This window comes from Anabas testudineus, chromosome 15 (genome assembly GCF_900324465.2).
Source record: "Anabas testudineus chromosome 15, fAnaTes1.2, whole genome shotgun sequence".
Taxonomy (NCBI): domain Eukaryota; kingdom Metazoa; phylum Chordata; class Actinopteri; order Anabantiformes; family Anabantidae; genus Anabas; species Anabas testudineus.
This window is the reverse complement of record NC_046624.1, coordinates 2,459,873-2,481,187: the sequence shown is the minus strand read 5'-3', so window position 1 is coordinate 2,481,187 and position 21,315 is coordinate 2,459,873.

Sequence of the window (21,315 nt, the reverse complement as noted above, 5' to 3'; positions counted from 1 at the left end):
TCTTGAAATCTCACTCTTAAGGAAAGCAAATATACCAAAACAAAGCAAATGTATCAATTTACTTAAAGATATTGTTTAGATATTAAAGTTGTGTAATACACAGATTCTTCTTAAAACAGTATTCTTTAGAAAAAAATGCATTTCTCAAACTGATTTTGGCAAGGCCTGCTGCAAATTCGACTTGTTATAGCAGAAAAGGCACAGTCGTAATTAATAAAACTGTACCAACAAAGTGTCCCAGTAAACCCCGACATTTAGTGAGTATGCTTAATAGTGGGACCCTGGAGTGGGAACATCTAAGTGGAATGCAGCTATCATTAATTACTGTCATTAATTACACTTGTGCACTTCCTGCCATGACATGACAAAATGTGCAGTAAAAAAAAGAAAAGGTCTATTAAGGTTGAGTTGAGAAATGTTGCCATTGTGGCTCAGAAGTGTTGCTAGTTGAATACAACCCCAGAGACACACATCTATACTTCATGCATGGGGAAATCCTGTACATATGTTTACCTACTTTTTCCTGAGGTTCAGCTCTGGGAACTTGAATGGCTGAGTTATTATGTAGTTTTGCGTGAATATTCGAGTCTTTTTGCATATAAAATTCTTCACCAGGTGACTTGGTGTGAATTCTTGCCCCTGTACAACACTATATGTATATATACTGGATGCTAGTTGTTAGTTTAACATCACAATCGACGCTCTTTCCAAGATTATTTCCTATTGTTGTGATTTTTGACCTTGTGTGAATGGGTGTGACCAAAACATCTTATCATGCTACACAAGGAAATAATGTGGACAATATAGGCTGCTCTCCAAAACAACCTTACCTCCTAAAAATGATGTTCCTATGCAACTAAAGTGCTTCTGCTTAACCATAAAAGTCTTAAAAAAACAAAAACAAAGGCAAAATAGGGAGAAGACTAATGTAGATGAAAGGGTTAAAAATTAGAGGGTTTATTTTCTAAATCCAACCAATAGTCAACACTGTTAGCATGACCATGATTAAATAAACCACATTTATGGTCACACACATTAGTTACTGTAACCATGACAACAAAGCTGTCCTAACCTGAACACATAGTTATTTAAACCAAAAACCCAATGTTTACTTAAAACCTAACCGCGTCATTTGTATCTGAGACTAAAGCTTAACCACCGAGTTGGTTAAAACCGTGATTTGTAATGGTTATGACAAATTGTGTAGTCCTGCTGATGGAGGTGAACGCGTTTTGCTGTGTAATTAAGGGGACTTGCTAACATTTCACATTAGATTAACACCCGTGATGGTGTATTGGGCCCTTTCAAAAAAGCAGTTGACCTACGCTCAGTAATGTGCCTGAATGCCTCCTGCACACACACACACAGAGTGTTGGAGCTGCAGCTGCTCACGCTATGCTGTCTGTGTGGACACACATTGGAGAGAAGAAGTTGTCTCGTCAACTGTCATCCAACTTTCAGCACCACCTAGTTTTTGATGAAAGTTGGACTAAGAATTAACAATTTTCTTGATCGGTCTGGTTCAACCAGCCTTGACCAACACCTGCCTGAGTAGGACATCTTCTCTACACTCAGGTCTACACAAAGATGCTGCAACGCCGAACTACTGCTGAAGCAGCAAGTCCTGCCGTGATTGGACAGATGTCTTTACCTTAAGGTGCCACTCATTTACAATGTAAGTGCGTAGCACGCGGGTTCACACTCGCTCGACAGAGTCGTGCTGGCCTGACATGTTTGCCAGTGTTTACCACTGTGTATGGCGTGGCGCACGGTTTGGACTGTCATTCATACTTACACTGTAAATATGGGAAGCACTGTAGTGGAAGGGATCTGAAAATTACTCCAGCTTGTGCCTCAGTGACGAAATTAATAAACGCAGGCATGGGAGCAGAACGGATTTTGACAATGTAAGTGTCTCTCTTGTCACATCCCTTTCTTCTCAGTCCTGCTGTCCTATTTTCCTGTGCCTCTCTCTCGACTGTGGCCTAATAAGGCTCAATTACACGGAGGTTCTTTCATTCATTATAGGCACGGGCCCTGGCTTCTCTTTGTGGAGTCCTAATAAATACTAACGCAGAGAAATAGCCGGGGCCTGGGCTTACTTATGAACCCGTTAATAACTGGGTGCCGCTGCTGTGATGAAAACAGCTTTCTCAGCAGCCTGTCTGGCCGCTACGCAAACACAAACACACAATGGAGATGGGGGGCAGGAAAAGAGGGGGCTAGAGCTCTAGTTAGCCTCTGAAACAATGCTTCGTCAAATGACAAGCACCGGCAATTAGCGCATCCCCGGCGCCGGGGTAACCCTATACGTCTTTGTCTGTTTCAATCACGGTGAGACGCCACTCAAGGTATGAATTAGGGCTGAGGATGCCATCAATTTCCCTTAACCTGTTTTCTATTGCTCTGTGTAGGTGAGTGCATGATATATTGTTTTTGTCAGCCTATTAAGTGACGTCAGGTGTTCTAACGCCAAAGGTTAGCGCGTACCCGATGGATTGGGAGGTTGTGGAGATGCGTGTATCTGCATCTGTGTTTGTGTTTGAGTAGTGAAACAACAAAAAAAAAAGCTCGTTCTCACAATTGATGTCCCTCTCCCTCGCTTCCTCTCCCATGACAGTGCTTGGTATCTAATGCAAATCGCACCCTATACCACAAAAGACTAGCAGCTTGCTTCTGTCCATAGCATCATTGGCAGATTCGCTCCCCACCGCTCCACACAACAACTCAATCTCGCCCTGTACACTGTCACTGGGAATCAGACACACTGGATCTTTATAGAGGTCTTTACGACTCCGACTGAAATAACTGTATTCTCCAGTGGGAGGAGTAGTAGTGGGAAATGTAACCGCATACATTTACTACAGAGGGAGAAGGAGGGAGAGCATACAATAAGATAAGAGGTGTCCCACACTGGTCAGTCAGAAGAGCTGTGCTCATTCAACACAGTTCCCTCTGTCTGATACAGCTTTTCTCCCCCCCCTCCGCGCGTTTTCATCCGTCCATCTCGTCCACGTCCATCCTCCGTCTCAGGTACAAACCCGCCATCGTGGAAGAGATCGCCGTCCGAGGTTGCCTTGCGAGATGAAAGATGGCACGGCCGTGGCACTCGTGGGACGATCGCACCCTCTGTGACACAAATAGTGCTCTTTCCCTCTGTCTCTCTTCCTCTCCCTCTCTCTCACAACCCACGTATGTCCTGCTCTTTCATTCGCCGCTGAAATGGTCCCTGCCTGGGCTAATTTACATAATACACTTCTGACACCTTTACTTTATTCATCAATCACACCCAGGCAGCTTCTCCAGGTCCGGGCTTTTGTCTGAGCATGTCTATAGCTGTGTAAGGCTGGGCACAAAAGGCTAGGCATTCATTTCACAGCTTTTTTTTTTTTTCCTCTCCTTCCCTCTTTTTTTTCCTCCTAACCTCAACATTGTCCTCCTCCTCTTCCTTGTTCATCCCTCTCTTTCACAAAACCTGCAGAATGACAGCAGCCAGATAATGAAAACAACAATGCAAGCAGTTTTTTCTCCCCCCCTCCTCTCCTTTAACTCTGGCAGGTCATGTTCCTAGATCCAGTCGACAGTGTATTATTCCTCTCGAACCCCCAACACTACCCCGCCCCCCCCCCCCCCAACCCTACCCTCCCAGCCCTCCAACAGTCTCTCTGTCTTGTTCATCCTCTTCCTCATCTCCTCATCTGCACTTCCACCATCTGTTTCCAGCTTTTTTCTTTCATCTTCGTCATCTCTCCACACTTGTACTTGGGCCGACCAGGAACAGATTCCCTGTCAGTCCTCATCCCGCTCTCCTCCACCTGTCCAATACAGGCTTTTTTCCTTTTCTCTTCTTCTTCTTTCCCATTTATGCTCTGCACAAATTTAAAATGTGACTCGTGCATGCTGTGAGCATGAAGTTTTTAAACTTGTGGGGGAAAAAAATAATAATAAATTATCCTGTGTGATTAAAACAATAAACACTGTGATGTTTATTAGTTCCCTCTGTTATTATCGACCCACAAGCGTGCCTCACATTTCAATTACCTGAAATAAATGGAAAAGGGCTTGCAAATCTCACGCTTGTTCATCGATGGAGATGAGAGGGCAACTGTCTCTCAGATATCAATTTTGAACAGATGGGTTGCCATGAGGGGCCATATCTCCCTTTCAATTAAAAATACGAAACAGTGATTGTCTTAAGCGTCGTGCAAAGACACACAGATGGGTTTTTGTTTGCCTCCATGTCAGACTGAGCCTTTTTTTTCCAGACAAGCCCCTCATTGGCCACCAGACTGCGGTTACACCGGGCGGCTCCCAGCAAAAAAAGGCTGGCTGCTGAAGAGCAGCCGGGATTTTACACATTAAAATACAAGCTGAGAGAATCCAGGTGAGGAAGAGCCCTGTTTAATGCAGAGGCTCTGGATGTGAGGTCAAAGTGTGGAGCGCACACCAGGGCACGAGCACTCCTTCTACCACATTCAGCCTTGCCCAATGCCCCTTAAACCCCGGCCCACATCGCCTCCACCCTAACTTTTCAAGCTGTGTGGCATCTGAACCCAGCCAACGGGATAATTAGCCCCAGAGGCCAGTTTGACAGGATGGAAAACAGCATCTCAGTGAGTCTTCTGCACCAAATAGCAGTGGAACTGTGTTGGCATTTATGTTGCTTGTTGACCCCTTACTTACCTCCCTTCATGTTTGCCTGTATGGGTACAGAGCTGATTTCATAGGGAGCAAAGGTCAAGGCCAAAAATAAAGCAGATTAATTTGAAAGGGTTGTAGAGGAAACGCACCAGGACGGCTTTCAGAGGCAGTTTTTCCTCTGAAGTGATGTGAGAGAAGATGGTCACGAGGTGACATGTTTCATCCATCTCAAATACCGTGTTGTTGGTCGTCAGCATTTGTGGCCAGAAAAAGCAGGCTGGAAAGTTTTATCCATAATAAGAAGTGTGTATGGTTAGAATAAAGGGACTGATACCCGTCAGTGAATTAATGTAATAGTGATGATGTATGTTAGGTGCCATATCTCACAGGTCTGTGTCAGATATATGGAATGCCAAAATCTCCTTTTTCTCAATCAGCAACAGGCATTATTGAATTGTAAATGCAGCTTCATGCACAGTTTTTCTGCCAACTGCCATTTATCTTTAGCTGTCTATATGAACACACACTAAGAAATGAATGACAGCCAGCAGCACGGATGCTACAACGCCCTATAGTGCTAAGAAGTCAGGGGCTGTAACATTCAGAACATGCTGACCTGCCAATACTGATGTTTTACTAATCAATTTATTAATTAGAAGAATAAAACATTCTCTAAATAATTTTATATACACTTGCCATAAACATAAGCTGAACTTTACGTTGAGTTATATTTAGTTTTTAATCTGAAGATGTATGATTTCATGGCTTTCAGTTCAAGAACAGTTTTCCTTGCAAAAATAATGAAGTTTATCTTATAACACAGATCCATTAATATAGAGAAACCTTCCTGTCACATTAGCAGATCTTCTTGCTTTTAAGCCCAAGGACTTCCCATTTCTCCAAGCAGGTGTTTAGAAGTCTGGGTTAACACCCCACCATCACCACACACACACACACACTCATCCTTTCTCCATTGCTCATTCCCTCCCCTCCGTTTCTCCGTGAAGAAAATTAACGCTCTCCTCCCACCCCAGGTGGCGACAGGAGGGGCAGCAGGGATGGAGAGGCACAGAGGGCGGAGGACTGTCGAGAGCCTGATTTATCTGAGCCTGTCAGGCCCTTGGAGGCCTCAGTGGGTGTTTATGTGCGTATGTCTGGTGGGACAGAGAAGTCTGGAGGGAGGGGTGAGTGGTGGTGGTGGTGGTGGGGGTTAGTATATTTACAATGGGTGCAGGGAGAGAAGTGTCTCTCCCACCTTGGCCCCTGGGTTGGCACAGCGGAAGCCCCTCTCTGTCTCATTAGGACGTGTGTGTGTGTGTGTGTGTTATGGGGGGGGGGTGCAACAGTGTGACAGTTCAAAGTGACATTCACACTCCTTTCTTTTTCTCCTGTCCTCCTTCTCACTTTTACACATGCACACAGACATGAAAAGAGGAAAAGGTGTCAATATGTGACATTCGTCTTGATGCCTATATGTTATATTTGGTATATTTGCAAAGCCGGTAGGATCAGTAACCCACCACTGCACACACACAGTGCACTGCACATATATTCCATCAAACATTATTCACATGGATGGTCAGTTCTGGTTTGCATTATTTACTTCAGCTGGAAGTTGGGGTACTTAACTCTTTGCTGTGTTTGTACTTCCCATCACAAAGTGGGGAGTTCCCATGATTTTACATTTACTCTGTCGTAAATAATCTGTTCTCTTGGCACAATTTTAGGTTTAACTTTAAACTGTGCATTCCCCCTGGTATAATATATGACCGTTTTACAGTGAACCAATTACCCACTTCTTTAAAAATTCCATTTTTAACCTTGTACAAATTGGGCCAAACACTTGTTAGATTAAGTAAGTAGCATATATGTGAGTTTTTATTTTACTTTCAGTGCCCACAAAATCTTTACATTTACACCAGGGCTATGCAGAAGTTAGGCACGCTGCCCCAAATTATTAAAATGCAATCTGATCACTTTTCAAACTCTCATCTTCACACTACACCGTGTGCTCATTCAACTGCAGCTTTTGTATTCAAGAGTGCAGTTATTACTCCAACACCTCCAGTTTGGGGCCTTGTGAGTATTTCCTCACATTAGCATACAAGATTTATGTCACTAAACCCATTAAAACTAATAAGCACACAATTACCAAGCATGTAGCAGAGGAAATATGCATATCAAAAAAAAAAAAAAAAGAGCTGTCATATTGTTCTGAGTGTGTGCCAGGCTCTCCATGCTGACCATGTGGTCCAGGATTATAATAATAAGAAGGCAGCTCCAAGTACTTTTACAGTTAGTGCCGCTCACTAATTGGACAAACATAATTACTGAGTTTCCAGGAAATGGGCATTGTCTTCATTTGTCATTATAGCAATGTCCCATTTTTAAAATGATGTTTGTGTGCAGTCACTTAAAGGTAATGTCTGTAGCATGTGATTGCCACAGAAGGAAATGAGAGTGAAAAAAAAAAAAAATCTATCAACCACAGAGGTGTGAGAATGTCTTTTTTTAACTGACAGAGAGCAACAATGAAAAGAAGAGGGACGGCGAAAAAAGCATAAATTAGCAAAAAAGAGCCTCTCTTCTCCTCGTTCCTTCTTCCAGGTGCCCTCTTCCTCTCTCCTCCTCTCTGTCACTTCCAATCTCGCTCTGCCTCCTCCTCCATTCTGAGTCCCCGGCTTCCGCTCCTGATCTATCTTTCTCTCTCTCTCTCTCTCTTTAAAGATGGGCAGAGTGTCACGCGGGAAAAAAGAGAACGAGAGGAAGCGAGGAAGTGGGAGGTGGAGGAGGAGGAGGAGGAGGAGGGTGCAGTGTGTGTGTGTGTGTGTGAGTGCACGCACTATGCAAAGCAGGGCCTCGGTAGCCAAAGTCGTCAGGCTGAGATGAGGTGTCAGCATTGCACGGGCGCGCTGATGTATGAATGCGGCGAAATCAAACGTGTCACTCGACAGACAGGAGGGGGTTGGAAAGGTGAAACCGGCAATGGCGAGGGAGAGCAGCTGTACATCGGCGTCAAGGTGCTAGCATCCCACCCTCCCTTCCTCTATCACTCTTCCTCTCTGGTCTTTTTTTTTGTTGTTGTTGTTGTTGTTGTTGTTGTTGTGTTGCACTTATTTATTTATTTGCCTGTTTCTCTTCATCCCTAACTCTGTGCTGCTGCTGCTTCACGTTCGGTGCCACGGAGAAGGGCCACAGCCCTAACAAGGTACAGCGGTCACGAAGAGAGAGCGACAGAAATAAAGAGACAGAGACGGAACACACAGCTATTCAGAAAATATTAGCATATCCCCTAAGGAATACCAACTAAATTGATACCGAATGAACCCAACCCCTCCTTCTCTCTATTCTCACTCATTCCCCTCCTCCTCTTTCCTTTTCTCCCGGACCTCTCTCAAGGTGTCACGGTGTCTTATTCATTAATATGTGTAAATCCTTGTTTTCGTCAACACGGCGGATGGAGGGCCACATCTCCCAGCGAGATAGGGTTGGGCCTGTGTCGGCGCCCCGACTCCGGTTCAGCGGCTGAGGCTCGTCACTCGGAGTGATGAGTGAGAAACAGCCAGGAGAAGAAAGGGGAAAAAAAACAGAAGAAGGGGAAACAGAGGTGGGAAGACAGAGAGAGAGAGAGAGAGAGAGAGAGAGGGGTAGCTCAGACGGTGACTTCATACAGTTTGAGTTGCAATGTGCCAGTGTAAACTCATGTTTGTATTCATTATTACCAGATGTAGTGTCTGTAACTGAAAATGACACTCAATAAGTCACTGATAGAATGTGGATATTTCACTACATCTCTAATCTTCAGATGTTGTTACATGTTTTATAGTTGTGATGAAGTAGAAAGTGCATGACACAAAGCAAAAGACAACATAATGTGGCTTAAAGTCCTGGTTGTTCAGTTGATCCATAAGTTGATAAAAAGCAACTTCATAAAAAAAATTTATAAAGTATAAAAACCAAAACAACAACTACAAAACAAACATGCACTAGCAGGGATGCACTGTAGCTATTGTAAATTCAGTCAATGATACTGTCTTTACAGGTTCCAGATGTTGTGGTCCTTTCAGCTTGATTCATGCTTTTCAGTTAAGCAGAGCTAAATGTGAGTATTTAGACTGTACTTGTGCTCTAGTATATCTGCGTTGCCTACAAATACACCACCAGCTGTTAGCTGGCACTGAGGGCACTGTGTTGGTCTTCCTCGCCTCTAGGATGACGTTCTTTCAGTGTACTAAAATAAATGCTCATGGACCAATGACATGGTCTGTATGACTACCACGATGAGAGCAAGCAGACCAATCACAGCGGTTGTGGTCTGCGTCACCGCGACGCGTTGTTACATATGTGGGGAGGAGGGCCCATGTCAGGCTAGAGGTGTGTCAGCTATCACTGCCCATCAGGTGATCCTGCTTCAGCTCCACCCAGGCTTTGTCCCATTTCACCAAGTTGTGACTTGCGGTTGAACCCAAACTTCAGACTTCAGAACAGCCCATTGCAAACTTATGAGTAACATCACGCAAAGGTCCTGCTTGTGGGTTTACAGTACAGTCTACAGCTTGCGCCATGTGTGTCATTTGTGTGCATCATGACATATCAAACTTCAACCCTGTGCATATGCTCACACAGATTGAAGTTGCGTGACAATAATACATTTCCCTCCTTTAAATCCGTGCACTGTCATATTTAAATAATCCATCTGATATTTATATATATTTTATGCCACCATAGTATCAGAATTTTCTGTGTTTTTCAAATACGGATCACAGTGTCCATGTTGCCTATGCTGGTATCAGATTAACTTAGTTTTTCCTTTGTTTTATCCTTTTATTCTTACATATTGCATTTGGCACGCTGAGACCAATCTACCCACTAGCACAGCATTTAAAGGAAATATACAGTACAATGTTGGGTCAGATTATTTCTGAAGTTTTGGAGAAGTTTTATTTTATTAGGACAAAGTTTATTTAACACAGATTCACAACTAATTTACATGTGTAAGTTTCAAATTGCAGAATATATAACTGCCCTCGTGTTGCTAAAACTCATAGTTCACATTAAATTCAATTCAGAAGACATAATCTCAGTGGGCCTCTGCAGCAGCTACAGGCTTGTTCTTAAGTTTGAAACCTCTTGCGGTTAACTGTACGATATACCGTTCATCCATACGAGATATTAAATAAACATACAGTACTCTCCAGCATATCCTCGCTGCTAAAGAAACGCAGTGCAGCGCAAACATAACACAAACACACACACACACACACACACACACACGCACAACATATAAAATCAAGCATATTTTTCAGTGCATTATTGTACATGTAACGCTTTTACAGCAAATCAAGTGCTTTTGTCCATGCAGTGCACTCGTGAAGGTATTTAAGATGAGTCATCCCTTTTAAGAGCACATAAGTGGAAACAGTCACAGCCACATTTGAAACCACTTAGTTGAAACAATAGAAAAAGAATGCAATTTGCACTGTTGGAATTAAGTTGTCTGACTTAATGCGGTGTACTGACTTTTTTTTTTTTTTTTTTACATTTTGCACACTAGAAGACTTTTCTCAGTGAACACCCTGACATATGCTGGACACATTAAATTATAGGATCTGAAAGGAAAAAAATCAATTAATGGCAATAAGCAATAAGCTGTAGCAGCTCTGACATGTCAGGATAGAAGTCGTGTGACACTAATACATGCTACGTTATTTGAATAGGGGCTGAAGGCTTACTCCATTGATTTTATTACAGAAATGGTAAATTGATTTAAATAACACTGCTAATGGGAGCGTGGAATACACCAACATTATAATTACAGCTAAGCATCAAGTCTCCAATACACATGAAAATAGGTTGAAATTTGTAACCTATTTGCTGGTTCACAGTCAACGCAGCTCAGTAAATGATGGCGCTGTCCTCTCCGAGCAGTTTAAATGTACTTGTATCACAGCAAGCAACAAAAAGAAGATGTCTATTTATCAAGAGTTTGCAGTCGCTCACATTAAACCCATGTTGCATTGCAAACAGCTACTCCATTACCAAGGTTGCCCCGCTGTGAACTCTCCAGTGGGCGCGTGCAATCCACACGAGGCATGAGAGATGTGCAGGGGCACGCTAGTATGTTAAGATTTCATTTAGATTTCATTCATGTTTTAAAATATCTCGCAGAGTGGCTGCATGGTAATACATATATATATAAATATAAATATATAAATATATATATCCCATGAATGGGATGTTCGTGGGTGTGTGTTTGTGTGCACCCCTGCGCTGCAGGACCATTCGTCGGTGAACAAGGCCCTTGCCGTTTTCAATTTCCAGAGGTGTCAGCCGGACCCGAGGAAGGCTGGGAGCTGATACATCAGCCGAGCCGCCGGCCCTATTGTGTGTCTTCACTTCATACACAGATATCCTGAAATATATGGACGTGAATTCCGAGCTATTGTCAAAGTCAGGTAGCAGTAGCAATGGCCGATTCCCTCATTATATTCATAAACAACAGGTTAACGTATTATGCCTGGCATGGTGGACATAGATACAGTCAGGACGGTATTCTAAGCACTTTTCAGTGATGCTCACACAGATAAGTGGGATTTCCACTGAATGGGTGCAGTATTTGGCAGACAAGACGCATTCATTTTCCCAATTGCAACTGTATGTTCAGCTACAGCTACCCCATGTCTCCCTTTGTCCAGATATAACAACAAGATCTGCATGAAGAATGACGCACACGCTCATGCACATGCGTGTGTGTGAAACATATTCTGCGCACACTGTCAGAGTGAATTGCAAAAACCATGCACAAGCGTAGACACCCATATATACGCGTAGAGGTGCACGCGAGCCCTTTGCATGTTCTGCAAACACACACACCCGTACACGAGTTCTTTACTGCTTGCACTCCTTCTCTACTCTTCTACACACACACACACACACACACTGAAGTAAGATAACTGATGTCCCTTTTCCTGTAGTCCTGCTGTTGTGCACAATGGGATGTATTGTTTGCAGAGTGAATATGCATTGTTAGGGAGCTCCACAAAGGTAATGGTAAAGAAAAAAAGAGAACATAAAACAAATGGATGACATGGTTGTAACAATGTGACTGACAAAAGATTATTGGGGGAGATATTCCAGTGTGGATTTCACTGACTTTCTGGTCTTAACATTTTTCATTACTTCCTCCTCTCTCTTGATCTCCCACGCCGCACTTCTTTCTCTTTAGAAATCTGGAGCAGGTAATAGATTAGGACTGCCGTCGTGACCCTATGCGGAGGAGTCATTTAAGCTAGCGGGCGAGCTAAGAGACACGGCGGTCCTAAAGCAGCTGGGATGAGCTGTGAGCCCTGGTGGCTACTGGCTAATGCTCCTTTATGAAGTGTCGGCATCTGAGGTGGATGCTCACATTATGAAATGTTCTCGCACCAAGACCAAGCCGGCTTTGTGCTGTGCTATTCAGACGATGGAGCCACAGGCCTCAGCAGGCGTTAGTAGCCCGGATCTCTGTTTATTACCTATCTGGGAACATAAGCTCCATTTTGATTTGATTCTCTGTATATATATGTAAAATTATACTGGGCAGGGGTGATATTGAGGGATGAATCAGGTTTAGTTAAAATGACTGTAGATACTAGTAGTATAGTAAAGTATCCATTTTTGACGACATTACACGTTAAAAATCATTGAAGGGACTTTTGTCAAAGAGATTTCGGCACGTGTAAAGGAATCAGTGACAACATACGGCCCCCGAGCTACTGTACCTCCAATGCTTTACCTGAATAATGTACATTTAGATCTTCAGTGTCTTCTTGCACTGTCTTCTGACAGTGACAACAGAATTTCCAAAGTTTGGTGAGAAAATAGAAACTATTTTATTATTTGTATGTTAGATTTGGAGCCAATCAAAAGAAAATTTGTCTAGCTTAGCATAAAGCCTGGTAAGGAACATCTACCTTTACTAAAAATCTAAATATCAGCCACCATGGGACTTCAAAGCCGGTCCTCAAGGACCTCTGGTTTGAGAACCCCTGCATTAAACTGCTCTCGTTCATCTGTTCATACTGACATGTTGTTTCGAGTGGCCGGAGAAGAACACAAGCCAGATTTCCGAAGGATTGTGTTGCCAGAAGCCCCACTGAGTCAAGAATCGAGAAAAAATACCCATAAAAAACTGTGTGCTGGCATTACATCTTACTGGACAGTGGGGATTGTTTGTGCCTGCAAGCATGGTTTTTGTGGAAGGAGATGCTTTTCTTAAGGTGGTATTACTATTTTTAGACCCTCCTAAGCACGTTAGGAGTATTTAGGCATCAACCATGCTCTTCATCAAGCTTTTATATTAAAAGTGCACACATAAAAATCTGAGTCTTCTGAAATCGTTGGCCCATGAGAAACAAATAACATATTAAAATACAGATGTGTAACATTCCTTCTATAGTAGACTTCCGTGGCCCATGTTCCGTTGCCCTTCTAATTCACCAGGCTGCAGCTTAAGGGCCCAGTTACAGTGGGAAAGGATTTTATGAGTTTACGGGATGCTGTTTTTACGAGCGACTGAGGAGAAATAATGGGGTCGAGTGTCTCCCTCCTTTGTCCTTCCCTTGCTCCATCCCTCTCTCCCTCTCCCCAGGCCTCTCCTATTACCTGCCGGCAGGAGGACTCAGGAGTATCGCTTAATAAAAGTTAATCATGAGAAACTTCATTAATTACAGTTGAGTCCAGCTGCCTGCCATAGTTGTCTTACTCTTTCTTCTTTGCAATATTTTTTCCATCAGTCAGAATTTTAACTCTTTATGTCATTTTGTTTTCTTCAGCGGATGTAGGTTGGTGAGTATTTCCTTTGCTTTGCATGCATATAAACACACACACATTAGGTCATTAAGACAAACGGTGGAACATGATGTTAATGCCTGAGGCAATTAAACGGAAATATCAGCAGTAACCACTCATTTGACCAAAAAATGGTGGATCCAACACACAATTCTGTACAGAACAAATCAACATTTGAACAAACGCATCAATTGCTTTTCCTCCTACAACTGGAGATGTGTATGCAAACATGTTCCACACACACAAACTACAAAACACGATGCTGTCATCAGACACAGCATCATGCCGTCATCACATCTGTTAGCAATAGGTCAAAGCCAATAAGGTCACTATTCATCTCTTGGTCGTTTTGATGTATGCAGAAGTTGTTGCAAACAGCAAACAGACTTTGTGAACGCAGCTTTTTGCACCAGCGCACTTGGGCCGGCACAAGGACCCATGCTGTTATTCTTCACTGTGTATGCTATATAAACAGCGTCCTGTGTCGCCAATTTCACAAGCGTAAACCGACACACCATGGCATTTTAGTCACCGCACAGGACGCCATTTGTATGCACAAATAAACAGCAGTAGACAGGAGGTGATGAATTGTGACCTCTTCCATAAATGCAGAAACAGAGAGCAAAGTGCCTTATAGTACTTCCTCATAAAAATATTACAAATAAAGTTTAACAAGATAAAGCGTCTGCCAAATGACTAAATGTAAATGTAAATGTGATACTTTGGCTTCATGTATGTAATGTCATGCAAGAAAGAGGTGTCATGCATATATGCTATGTGTGCATCCACATGCTCAGATGAGATGGTCAGTCCATCTTTTTATATGTAAACCTGGTCATAGGGTTAAGTATGTATCTGCACTGCATGTCTATTTGATACACATGTGAAGACAGACACAAGTGAGACAGTGTTAAAAGGCGTTTAACCATGTGTCTGGTGTTTCTTCATGATGTGGTCCAGCTGGGTCCAGGCTGGATCCTAGCTGGCTTGGATTCCACGCGGACTCATCCCAATCGCAGAACAGCACCGGCAGACGGGCCGAAGACAAACACAGCAGACAAACACGTCCCGTGGCCAAAACCAGCTGGGTTTGGACTCCTGCTTCCTCTGGAGAGTGAGGAAAAATAGGCTCTCCCACCGCTTCGCTGTGAGGTCAACAGGCTCACCCAGCCATGTCATTATAAAGCGCGCGTACACACACATATGCAAGGACACACTCTGCAAAAATGATTAGGCTTGACAAATGCTTTTTTTTTTTTTTTCTTCTCAGACTCTGCTACGCAAGGCTTACTTCAAGATATCTTCGATAAAATGATCCAGATATTTTTCTGCTCTGGTTCAAGAAGTTGCACTTGTTTCAATATGTTTGTACAGTAACAACTGTGAATAACCAGACACAGTTTCATTTCTCTCTTGTGAGACTGAATTAACCTATGTTAATTGTGTTTGGTCACATCATTTCTTTAATTCGTTGTTTTTCTTTCTTTATATAGGCCACTGCACAGTATCCAACATTAACATTTAAACCAGCAGTGAAATATTGCTGTGGTGTGTAGATGTGTCCAAACACTAAACTTTGCTCAGCAGTTTTTGCAGTGCATCGACGCATAGTTGACACCGTGTTTCCTCTAATTCATCCAAACATCATTAAGCTCTCCTCACTGGTTCCCTAAATCAAAAAGATTGCATAATGACTGGGACTGGCTACAAACAGTACCTCTGAGCCAAGACACACTCATATATCTCTCCGGCTCTTGGTATATCTGTCCGGGTTCGTCAAAGGTGAATAATATGGCTGCCGTGGACGAACCATGCATATTGTGGTGCATTATATTGTGTTTAAATGTATAAGTTCAATACACAGCCCAAGTTTTTAAATGCATATGGTTTCCTTATTCTTTACACACCTGAATACAGCAGGTTGATTTTGTTGCTAGCTCAAGCTAGTACTGTACTACAGAGTTGAGCTCAGCAGCCTTATTATTTATGGCAAAGTTTGCAGATTATTATTGTTTGTGTAAAAATGTGTGTGTGTTAATAGGATTTTAATGAGTAGTCACATAATGCCGGTTGTAGGTTTCTGCATCTGCATGTTTGCAAGGATATAGTATGCCAAGAAGGGCATAATTTCTGTGTTATACCAGTTGTAGTATATATTTATGATGTGCTGGAAAATTGAATACAGGCCATGATCAAGTGGCCAACCAGTCGAGTGTACCAACACGTAGTATTACTGTTGTAACCTTTTCTACAGGAAATGAAAAAAAAAGCTTGTTGGTGACTACCAGATGACTTTTTTAGGTATTAAGACATTTTAATATATGTTGACACTTCTAGTGAATTTACTGGTTGAATGTTTTACTAGCTAAAACTGATCAAGTGTAACTCAATTCTGATTCTCAAAACGTAATTTGCATTTTACATTACATTTAGTCATTTTGCCGACACTTTTATCCATAGAGACTTACAAGTAATGTACAAGGCAAGCAAAAAATCAAGATAAAGAGAAAAACATAATTTCAAGTGTTGTAGGAAGAATTGTTTCCTTTTCACAGGCTATTGCCACCTGCTGGTATGGAGAGTTATTTCCTCCCACGCAGGCGTAGAAGGTACCTGCTAGTTACAGTTGGCTGTAGTCTTCTAAGTTCCACTTTTTGGCGCAGATGAAGGCAACATACAATACATGGTCGCTGCTTGATGTCAGTGTGTCTCTAATATAAAGTTTGCTGAGAGATCAAATTTACATAATCAGATGTGGTTTTAGTTAGTAAGAATGCATTTTTACAGTGCATATCAACATTGCTGTATTATGTATTGTGAGTGTTCCTGTTGGGTCAAGCCTGTTAAAATATGCAAAGTCTTACTGAATTACAGCTACTGCGACTGTAAAGATGTGTTGTGTGACATCGGAACAGGCCATCTATTAATGCAGTGCAGTTGTCATTTCACGTTATTAGAAGCAAAAGCACTTAATTAATGTATGCAAATAAGTGCAAGATCGCACATTGCCAAAGCATGAGACAGTGCAGTTGCGTGTGTTGATGTGTGATGTGCAGGGTCCACTGTCTTCCAAAGTGTGAACTGGAGATATGTGAGCCAACTCAGGGTGGAATATGTTGTTTCTGACAGACCATTGCACTAAAACTGCTATTATCCATACCTGAATTTAAATATGGTTAAATAAGTTGTTGTTGTTTTTTTTATAATCCACCAATGCTTTTATTTTTCTGCGCAAAAAAAAAAAAAACACATGTGCCCAAGGTAACACAACAGGCAGACAAGGTATGAAGCTGCTAGGACATTGTGAGGGAATCTAAAAAGCTAATTTTCCCTGTGGCCTTCTCGCACCTCTGCCCTTCATATACAGCCATTTCCATAAAGTGCTTCCCCTGGGGAACCAACAATAATAAACAGTTATTAGTAAATGCATTATGCCAGCATGTCCCTTTTGCCCTCTTGCCTCTCCTCAATAGTCAACCTGCAAACACTCTCAGCACCGCCGCAGCACCCAACCGGACCTGGCACAGGGGGGATGCATTTGTGTATGCGTGCATATGTGTGTGTGTGTTTCTGACCCATCTGAAATACAGAGTACTGAATTCGTAAGGGAATTGGGCTAATGCTCATAATAGCACTGGCCATTACAGCAAAAAGCTTTGGATGTTGTATGCCTGCCAAACTCATAACTGTCATGACTTCATCTGATTGCCTGGTGCTTTTAGATATGAAATCCCTTCATATTACCTTTTTTCTTTTTTTTATTTATCCAGTTATTTTGCCGTTTCCATTAAAGTGGCCTAAATTGCTCTGAATTAAAATCCCTGATGTTTAGTGATTCAACCTCTTCAATTAACAAGCTGAGACTGGTCGCTTGTGTAATTGGAGATGATACTGCACCTAGGTTTGCAAGCAGCCATACTGTGCCTAAAACATAAATGTATTCGAATTTTGATTTGTTCTTGATAAGCTAGCTAAACTAGGCTCGGGAATCTGTTGTGTATAAAGGTGACAGGTGACACATGTTTACAAGTCTAAAGTGGTACCAACAGAACTTTGTGCACCATTACTGATTTTTATCTGTTTTTGTCATTATCATCAGGACATGCTCACAGACTCATTGATGCAAATGCACTAGCAGCATCTCATCTCCGTGAGGGGATACACAAGATGCCTTTCATCAACACACGATCCAGAGCAGCTGAACTCTCCCTGCATGTATTTAGAAAGATGTGAGGGGGTGAGAGGGAGGGAGACAAAGGACAAGTACTTGCCATGCCTCTCCACTGTGACCGTCCCAAACAAAGGTCTCTAACTGCATGCACTTATTTACATCCCTATTGATTTGGAGGGCACATAAGGAGGCTGGGGACTGGGAGGCTGGGAGACGACAGGCTGCTTACCTCAATGAAGCTGTCCCATGGTTGTGCAGCAAAAGGTTGGTCTCCAGGGCAGCTGGAGATGCACAGTGCAACACAACGCAGCACAAAGATCCGGTACGTCTGATTGTCTGCGAATGTGTGTGTGTGTGTGTGTTCGTGTGTGTCTATTCACCACCTCTTCTGACTCACACCTAGACTTGCCCTGTTTGGCAATTGTGTGTAGAGGTGTTGACGACCATCGTGGACTATTAATGGTTCCCACGGGACTACACCTTAGTTTTAACCTTATCAGAGAACAAAGTGTTTTTCACCCACTTTATTTACAGAGTAATGGTACAAGCATATGTTACATAATGGAATGGGTTTTGCTGAGTCATCCATTCAGCAGTGTGTGGTTGAGCATGTTTAGAGGTTTAAAATCAAGTGAGTTGTAGCTCTGAGAAAAAGAAGAGTTACGTTAATCAGGTTTACCTTTTTATCAAAAGACGACAAACCTTACAAGCAGTATTTGTCTTACCCAGCAGCCTTACCCAAAGAGGCTCCAATAGAACAAGTGTATTGTATTTCATGTCAGAACCTCATTCTAAGTAACTTTGTTAAGCAACTGGCTTTTCCTCCAATGGACCAACACTCAGTGAAGTGTTTTGCCAACTAGTCAATTAACATAAGCATAAGCTCTATAAACTCAGACAATATTTAGTACAGACATTTGTGGCCCCCAGAGAATCAATGCTAGTGACGTTAGTGTTTCCTTTACTTTTCCCCCCAGTTGGCCAAAGGTTTCTTTTATCTAGTAAAAAATCTTGACATCTACTAGATGGATTGGGACAAAGTTTTTACAGGATGAATCCAAATCACCTCCACTGACTATACAGTTAATTTGAATTTTCAAACTTGTTACTAGTTTCTTAGAATTTATTAGCAAATGGTAGCATATTAAAGCATTTAGCTCCAAGCACAGCTGTGACAAAAGCCTCAAACAATGGACATTGGGAAAATATGACACTTTTTTAAAGTTATGATGAAGTTACACCTCTCTTACATTTTGCACTCATGCAATAAGTGCTTTAGATGTACAGCATTAGGTCTTTTGATTATTCCAAGGCAACAGGTTTGCAATATACCAAATGGTATATAAACCATGTGGGCACTACAGTATGTTCATCGGCGATATGTTAACGGATTTAAAAAACATAAACATACATACAAACCAAACTTTGCAGTTAGACTCCAAGCTAAAATTAGACGAAGAAGTTGCAATCATACAGGCATAAGCTGAAAATAATTTTAAATTAAGGGTTAATGCATATTGTTTCCATTTTCTATTCAGGGTAGTTTCGCTTCTCTTTGGTAAGAAAGTCCTGATCACATTCACACAGTAACACACATTCACACCTGGAAGCTGGCCAGTACAACCACAGTCTGCTCTGTGGTCACCGAGCAGCTCCACTGGAGCAGTTGGGATAAAGGTTAACACAGTGGTGTTGCCTTGCACTTATCCCAACCACATTCAGCCCTGTCGGTCTGATGGATTGAACCGGCAACCTTCTAGTCACAAGCTGACTTCTCAAACCAAATAAGATAAGGAAATAAGGTAAACTTAGCCTCAGCCCTAGTCTAAATACAATGCATAGTTTATAATTTCTTAAAATTTGTGAGTATTGGCGGCGAGGTTTTGTTAGAATAAGTAACGACTGCAGTGCACAGGTTTACTAGGTTAGGAAAATGATTTAATTAACAATCAAATCAAACATTGCATAAGCTATTTTCAACCATGCAACGAAAAAGTAAAGGCATAAAGACAAATGAAAAGAAATGAAATCAAAGCTCAGATTGTATAAATTTACATTGTCACTGATTACTCCCTGTTAGCCACGTGTGAATGACATTTTTGAGGAGACGAACCATTTGAGAAAATTAGCCAAGAGAAGTAGTGATTACAACTTTATGTAAAGTGAACACCAAGTAACAAATTTAACACACCTTGCTCATCTTTCATGACCTGACATGAAAGTAAAAGAGCGAATGAGACTGAGCTTATAAAGAAATAAAAATGCATGAGAGTGGGAGAAAGATGGAGAAGGGCAAGGAACAGACAGTACCCACAAGTCAAGGAGAGGAGGGTGAGAAGGAGAGAGAGAGGGAGAGGTGGAGCAGTCTAATTTGTACATGGCTGCTAAGTAAGGAGCTCAGTCTAATTACTGGCTGAACAGGGCAGGCACAGGCTGCTCATGTCAAAAAGGACAGAGCCACTTATTAGGCATCAAAGTGCATTCATGTCAGAGCACAAAGGAGAAGGGGGTTGAGGGTGCACAAGAGAGGGGTACAGCATGTGTAAATGGAGGAGGGGGTGGGGGTTAGCTAATGAATGTCATTGAGAGGTGCATTATGGGACCCTCTCTTCAAGCTGGTCGCTGTTTTACGGCAGGTTTTGGAAGAGCAGTGGCCAAGTGCAGATGGGCTGCTTTGATTGTGTTCAAAGATAGGGGCGCCTGAACAGGCACTCTCCAGTACAGAAGGAGTCACATACAGTAGCTGACTGCACAGAGGCCCATTGATTACACCCCAGTCCCCGGCACGACAAAAGTAGGAAAGTGGATAGCAACAGGAGCAGACTAAAATGTTGACATAACAACAACACAAACCTGCAGGTGAAATTAAAAAGCCTCATCTTGGTGCCATGCAGCTACATTCAGTTTTTTACTTAAAGTCCTTACATGGCCAATTTCAAACTGTCTTTAACATACTAGCCTTGTTCAAAAAGAGCTATAGGGAGAAAGAGAGTGAGGTTTTGAGACTAACATCCGGTGGCGGTGCAGTGGGGAAGTGGATCATAAACTGCTGCTTCTATCCCACCATCCTGGGTTAGCACTATATGAACCAGGGAGCTGGAGGAACCAATAAATCCTGGAGTTCAACCCCCTAGTGGCTTCCACCCAGCTTGGGCTGGCACAGGATGAAAGGCCGGCAAGAAACCCTGGGCCTAACCACATACACATATAACCATAGTTCAACCCCCCACCAGCCCCCTGCCTGGACCCTGGCCCAAAGCCCTATGGAGCGTTTATTAGAGAGGAGACTGAACACCATGTGCTGTGGCCCAGGCACAGGAATGTGTCTGGTCAACAGCAGATTACAGTGTTGAGGTATCTGCAAGGAAGGTACTTGTTTGTGCTGCTTTGTGGATACACTGAAGTATGTTTGTGCACAATATACGTATGCATTTGTATGCTTTTAGGACAGATATGAAGCTGTGTGCATGTGTAGGTGTGTGCACATTAGTTGAGGAAAATGTTTGATTCTTTTTACAGCTCCATGACAGAAAACGGCATAGAAACTTGGACCCAAGGATGACCTGCCTTTCAGTACAGGACATAAGCCAATGTTTCTAAAGCAGCAATTTGTTAATAGACAAAGAGAAACTGGATATAAAAAAGAAAAACATTAAACTCACCATAAAACCTCA